The 6423-nt window shown below is 43.8% G+C and overlaps 1 pseudogene; it reads left to right on the plus strand.

Annotated features, from left to right (window-relative positions):
- Positions 1 to 488: 488 nt before the first annotated feature.
- On the plus strand, positions 489 to 1429 carry LOC124245407 (olfactory receptor 13C7-like; annotated as a pseudogene).
- The last annotated feature ends 4994 nt before the right edge of the window (positions 1430 to 6423 follow it).

Consider the following 6423-nt stretch of genomic DNA (forward strand, 5'->3'; position numbering starts at 1 on the left):
TGAAGGCATGGATGAGAGGACGGCCCTGGGCCTGGGTGGTCTATTGCAGGAGGGTGAGCGGAAGGTTAGAGGATGGTTCTATGAGGGCAACATGAAGACAGGAAAGTCTGCTAAGAGCTGAAGATTCAGGGCTGATCATTGCACCAAGAGAGGGAATATGACGAGAACCTAGTCTCACTCTTGTGACCAGGGTTTAGCAAGATGAGTCCACCGTCCAGGATACACATCAGTAGAAATGAGAATGTCTGATCAGGTAAATTAAATCACCACAGGGACATTTCAAATGTCTCACGTACACAAGGTGGCTTGAGGTCACGAAGTAGATTCTTTTCTAGTCCCCTGCATTTTACTTAGGACCACAGAGAGACCATCCACTGTTAAAGCTGTATTCCTCTCAGCAGAAAGTGCATTTCTCACTGGCAAGCCAGCACTTCAGAGTCAGAGAGTGTTGAGATTGACCTTCTGAGTTCCTGCGGGTGACAGAGCAGATGCACCATGGACACGTTCAATTGGTCCTCCCGGCGGTGGGTTTCATTCTCCTGGGCCTCTCAGCCCATCCAAAACTAGGGAAAACGTTCTTTGTGCTCATCCTGTCAATGTACCTGATGATCCTGCTGGGCAATGGGGTCCTCATTCTGGTGACCATCCTTGGCTCCCACCAGCACATGCCCATGTACTTCTTCCTGGGGAACCTCTCCTTCCTGGACATCTGCTACACAACCTCCTCAGTCCCCCTTACTCCCAACAGCTTCCTGACCCCTGGGAAAACCATCTCCTTCTCAGCCTGTTTTAGACAGATGTTTCTCTCTTTTGCAATGGGAACCACAGAGTGTGTGCTCCTGAGCATGATGGCATTTGATTGCTATGTGACATCTGCAACTCCCTTAGAGACCCCATCATCATGAGCAAAGCTGCCAGCTCCTGGGTAGCTGATATCATCAACATTGTGGTGCAGACATCCCAGGCAATGCAACTGCCCTTCTGTGGGGACAACGTCATCAACCACTTCACCTATGAGATCCTGGCTGTCTTGAAGTTGGCATGTGCTGACATCTCCATCAGTATGATCAGTATAGGGGTGGCCAATGTGATCTTCCTCGGGGGTCCCAGTCCTGTTCATTTTTGTCTCTTATGTGTTCATCATTGCTACCATCCTGAGGATCTCTTCAGCTGAGGGGAGGAAAAAGGTTCTCTCCACCTGCTCTGCCCACCTCACAGTCATTGTCATCTTCTAAGGACCATCCTTTTCATGTACAGGAAGTGCAAATCTAAGGGCCCACTGGGGACAGACAAACAGGACCTTTCAGACAAGCTCGTCTCCGTCTTATATGGAGTGCTGACCTCCATGCTCAACTCCATCATCTACAGCCTCAGGAACAAGGATGTGAAGGCTGCTGTGAAGAACCCATGGTACGTCAGAAACACCTAACTGAGTGACTGTCACAGAATCCCAAGTTGTCAGAACACCTGATTTCTAAACTCCTCATTGTTCTCATGGGAAAATAGTAACCTAGAGTAGAGAAGGGACTCTCCCAAGGTGCATGTTGTGGACCATGAGACTAGGACTAAAAACTAACCCGGTTTTCCCCACACCACCCCACCCCATTATTCCATAGGCAATGGAAGCTTCTATCTAAGAACCTAGAAGGAAAGAGCCTTCACATTTCTAGAGATGTTGGCTAACTGTTAGCTTTGTGCACAACCACAGTGACATCATATCATAGCTATTTTATGCTAGCAAAATCTTAGATCCTCACCAGAAGCTGGTGAATACCTGTGAAGAGTCATTGATGTGTGCAAAATTAACAGACAAACACAGAACCTGGTTTTAGTAGAGCTGGGTTCTTGGAGTGTAGTGTTCGGCCCTATGTAGAACTGGTGATTACTGGACTTGCTTTGGTATTATCCCAGAGGCCTGTGTTCAGTAAGAATAAGGTGAAAAATATCAGCTATGTCATCACAGTGCGTTGCCCAATGGCACCATGGCAAGAATTCTCCTCAGGTTGTAGCACCAGGAAGAGAGGGCTCTTACCTTGAACAGTGGGACTTACCTGTGAGGAAACAGAGATGTTTGCACTCTCCTGCCTGTATCCCAGCTCCAATCACGTTCGCGGCAGTATTGCACCTCTGGGAGGCAGCAGCTCTCAATCCCTTCTTCCCATGGGAACTATGTGACTCATGGCATTAACACCCTCCAAACCCTCCCATGGGGGTGCCCGAACTACAAGGACATCCAAAAAACGTTTTGGGCAAGGCAAAGAGTTATAATAATCCTCAATTCCACAGCAACCGTTGGCCATTAGTAAGAGTTGGGCCCCACTGGTTATGGCGCAGATGTGATGGGCTGTGAATCTGTGGGTTTGGATTTCTAGGTGGTCAGGAGCAGCCACAACAGCGTGGAGGTTGGAGGCTGTATCAGGCAGGAGACCTTCAATTGCACAAAAGAGAAAATTCTATTCAACCTGATTCAAGAATAACGTGGACTTATTTGCAAGTAGGGCCAGCCTCAGGCATGGTAAATCAGGCTCCAGCTCCTTTGCTCTGAGATTCTTTTCACTCTTCACTCTTCTGTGTGTCAGCTTTGTTCTCAGGCTGACTCCTCATGGTCACAAGATGGCTGCTGCCAGCCCTGGGACTGCAGGTTTCCCATTCACTTGTGGGATAGAAACCTCTGGTTCCCACAGCAGAGAACAAGTGTCCTGAGGTTTGCTCTGACTAGACGGATGCAAACCACAAACCAATTCCAGTGGCAGGTGGGGTAAGATTGTGCAGATGGACTTAGACCAGCAGGGCGCTCCTCTGACACAGAAGATGGGGTCAGTCTCACCCGCACATGTGGCTGCTGCACAAAGGAAACTCCGGAGTCATTCAGAAAGGAGTAGAGAGGCAACAGATCCTGGGAGGGCAACCAACAAATGTCCATCATTTTCTGGGCCCTGGGTGAGGCTTCCTGACTCTGGGAAACCCCTAGGAGGGTGGAATGCCTCTTACTGATTGAGACAGAATATTCCCATCAACCTCACCAGATGGGGGCTCAATGTCAAACAATTTGGTTGGTGAAAATAAATACAAGAATGTTTCTTGTACATCTGAGTTTCTGTCCTAACTTCAAACCTGCTCTGGGTGTGTTGTTTCATGTCAACTCTGTGGCTGAGAAGGCCTCTCCATGGTCTGCATTTGAGGTGAATCTTACCCCTCCCTAGCTTTGTAATTTTATAATTTTTCTACTTTTAATTTCCCTTTGCTCCACTTCCTCACCTGTTTATTTTTAATTTTTTGGCCTTGGATGTATATTTGGATTACTTCAAACCCTTTGTGTGATGGTTCCAGGCATAAACTGAAAGACCAAACAAACAAACAAAGCAACAAGTAAGCAAACAAACAAAAACCAAGTGAACTGATGACAGAACTAATGACTAGACAGTGGGCAGGACCGCGGGCCGGCTGCTGGAGGCCCGTGCCAGCTCCTTTCTCCTGCCAGCTCCTTTCTCTGGGCCTGCTGTCCGTCTCCTACTGTGGGTTAGTTTGTAAGTTAATTTATCCATTTCTTAACTAGATCATCTCCTTTGTTGGCATGTAGCTTTTTGTTGTATTCTCTTATAATCCTTTGTATTTCTGAAGTATCTGTTGTCCTTTCTCCTCTTTTATTTCTAATTTTATTTATTTGAGCCTTCTCTCTTTTTTTCTTGGTGAGTCTAGCTAAAGGTTTGTCAATTTTGCTTATCTTTTCAAAGAACCAGCTCTTAGTTTCACTGATTTTTTTCTATTGTTTTTTAGTCTCTATTTCATTTATTTTTGTTATTTCCTTCTTTCTTCTGATTTTGGGTTTTATTTGTTCTTTTTCTAGTTCCTTCAGGTGTACTTTTAGATTGTCTGAGATATCTTGAGGTAGGCTATATTGCTATGAACTTCCCTCTTAGTACTGCTTTTACTGTATCTCACAAATTTTGGCATGTCATATTTTCATTTACATTTGTCTCCAGGTATTTTTTGATTTCTCATTTGACTTCTTTGTTGACCCAATAGTTGTTCAGTAGCTTTTGTTTAATCTCCACATATTTGTGAGTTTCCCAGTTTTCTTCTTGTAGTGGATTTCTAGTTTCATGCTGTTGTGATCAGAAAAGGTGTTTGGTATTATTTCAATTTTCTTAAATTTATTGAGACTTGTTTTGTGGCCTAATATATGATCTATCCTGGAAAATGTTACATGTGCATTTGAAAAGAATGTGTATTCTGCAGTTTTTGCATGGAATGTTCTGTATATATCTATTAAGTCCATCTGGTCTAATGTGTCATTTAAGGCCAATGTTTCCTTATTGATCTTCTGTTTGGATGATCTATCCATTAATGTAAACAGAGTGTTAAAGTTCCCCACTATTATTGTGTTACTGTCTATTCCACCTTTTATGTCTTTTAATAACTGCTTCATATATTTAGGTGCTCCTATGTTGGGTGCATAGATATTGGCAAGTGTTATATCCTCTTGTTGGATCATTTTCTTTATCATTATGTAGTTCCCTTCTTTGTCTCTTGTTACAGTTTTTGTTTTAAAGTCTATTTTGTCTGACATAAGTGTTGCTAACCCAGCATTCTTTTTATTGTTATTTGCATTGAATATCTTTTTCCATCCACTCACTTTCAGTTTGTGAGTGTTTTTAGGTCTGAAATGTGTCTCTTGTATGCAGCATATATATGAGACTTTTTTTATCTAATCTGACACCTTATGTCTTTTGATTATAGCATTTAGCTCATCAGCATTTTAAGTAGCTATTGATAAGTATGTCCTTATTGCTATTTTGTTACTTTTTTTCTTGGTATTTTAGTAGTTCTTTTCTGTTCCTTTCTTCTTCTCTTGCTCTCTTCCCTTGTGATTTTATGGCTTTCTTTAGCATTATGTTTGGGCTCATTTCTCTTAATTTTTTGTGTATTTATTGTAGGTTTCTGGTTTGTCATTTCTGTGAGGTTCATATATAATAACCTTAAAATCGTTGCTGTCTGTGAAGCACCATGGCTATAACCTGGTTTTTTCCTCAGCAGAGAAGTAGTTCTGCCTCTTCCACTTCAGTCAGTGTTGTCCTTTGTTGTGGAGATTCTTTTTATCCAGTTGCCAATCCTCTCTCAGAGGTCATTGTTCCACAGGTAGTTGTAAATTTGTTGTGTCCATGGGAGGAAGTAAGTTCAGAGTCCTCCTATGCTGCCATCTTCCCAGCAATCCTCTGGTGTCTCTGCTTCTCTCTCATTCTCTGCACTGTCTCTGCATTTACCTTTGTTTTGTGGTCTCCATCCCATCTGACTTGCTGTGTTAACTATGTGGTTAGACCAAGTCTTATTAATGGTTAATAAGAGGGGTGGGATTGAGGATTATTAAACCTTTTCCTTCACCCAAAATATTTTTTTGAATTTCCTCATAGTCTAGGCACAGATAGTTCAGGCTCTATCAGCTACAACTCTATTAAGACTTCTGTTCTTGAATTCTATGTAATTTCCCTAATCCTTCCGAATGAGTTCTTACTTAGAGGGAAAAAAAAGAGAAAAGATTTACTTAAGCTTGTGCAAGTGAATCTTTGTTCTTATCACTAAAAGGGCAAAACTCAACAGGTTGGGATGAAAGCTCTTTGGAGAGTTGGTGGCACACAGCTGGTACTGGCTGTAGACTCAGGGACCATCAAGATTCCCAGGGAACCAGGGCTGGTCTTGTTTGCTCCCATTTAAGCCTGATGCTTTGTTCCCTTGGGGATTAAGTTCAGGACCCTGAGTATTGTGGAAGCCATAACATTCCAAACTGAATTATTACAACCACTGTTTCTAGCACTCCCAAAAAGACAAGATAGCTGTTCAGAGAGCATCTGGGTGGAGGAGGAGGGAGAGGTGAGTAGGCAGGCACTCAGGTTAGCACAGACTGGGGCTGAGCCACCCTGTCCTGTCCTTCTAAGAGTGCTCTCAGTCCAGGCCAGACAGCCAGAGACCTGCCTTCCCATTCTGGCTCCAATTTCAACTCCAACTCCATTTTCCAGTGCTGAGTGCTTAGCTAAGTTCCTTTCCCTCTCTGGGCCTCAATTTCTTTGTCTGTAAAATGAGAATGTATCACCCCAACCCTTGCAGCAGACAGTGCATGTGAAAACACCTGGGGAAAGCCCAGAGAGGATTCATGGCTCATACCCAAAACCTGCCGCTCATTGAGTAGTGCCCCCCCCCCCAGATCCCTCCCTCATTCATGCCCTCTATAGTTCAAGAGTGATGGCTCCAAACTTCTAATGCCACTGAGGGCACTATTTGAAGGAAACTTGGGTGGCTGATTGTGGCTCTGGTTACCTGTGCCTGCTGCAAACCCGCCATGTGGTAGACATTTCTACAAGCTCCTGAGATCAGTGCTTCTGGAACTTATGTGCTCAGGAGTCATCTGGGGACGTTGTGAAAATGCAG

Source organism: Equus quagga, chromosome 1, assembly GCF_021613505.1.
Source record: "Equus quagga isolate Etosha38 chromosome 1, UCLA_HA_Equagga_1.0, whole genome shotgun sequence".
Lineage (NCBI taxonomy): Eukaryota > Metazoa > Chordata > Mammalia > Perissodactyla > Equidae > Equus > Equus quagga.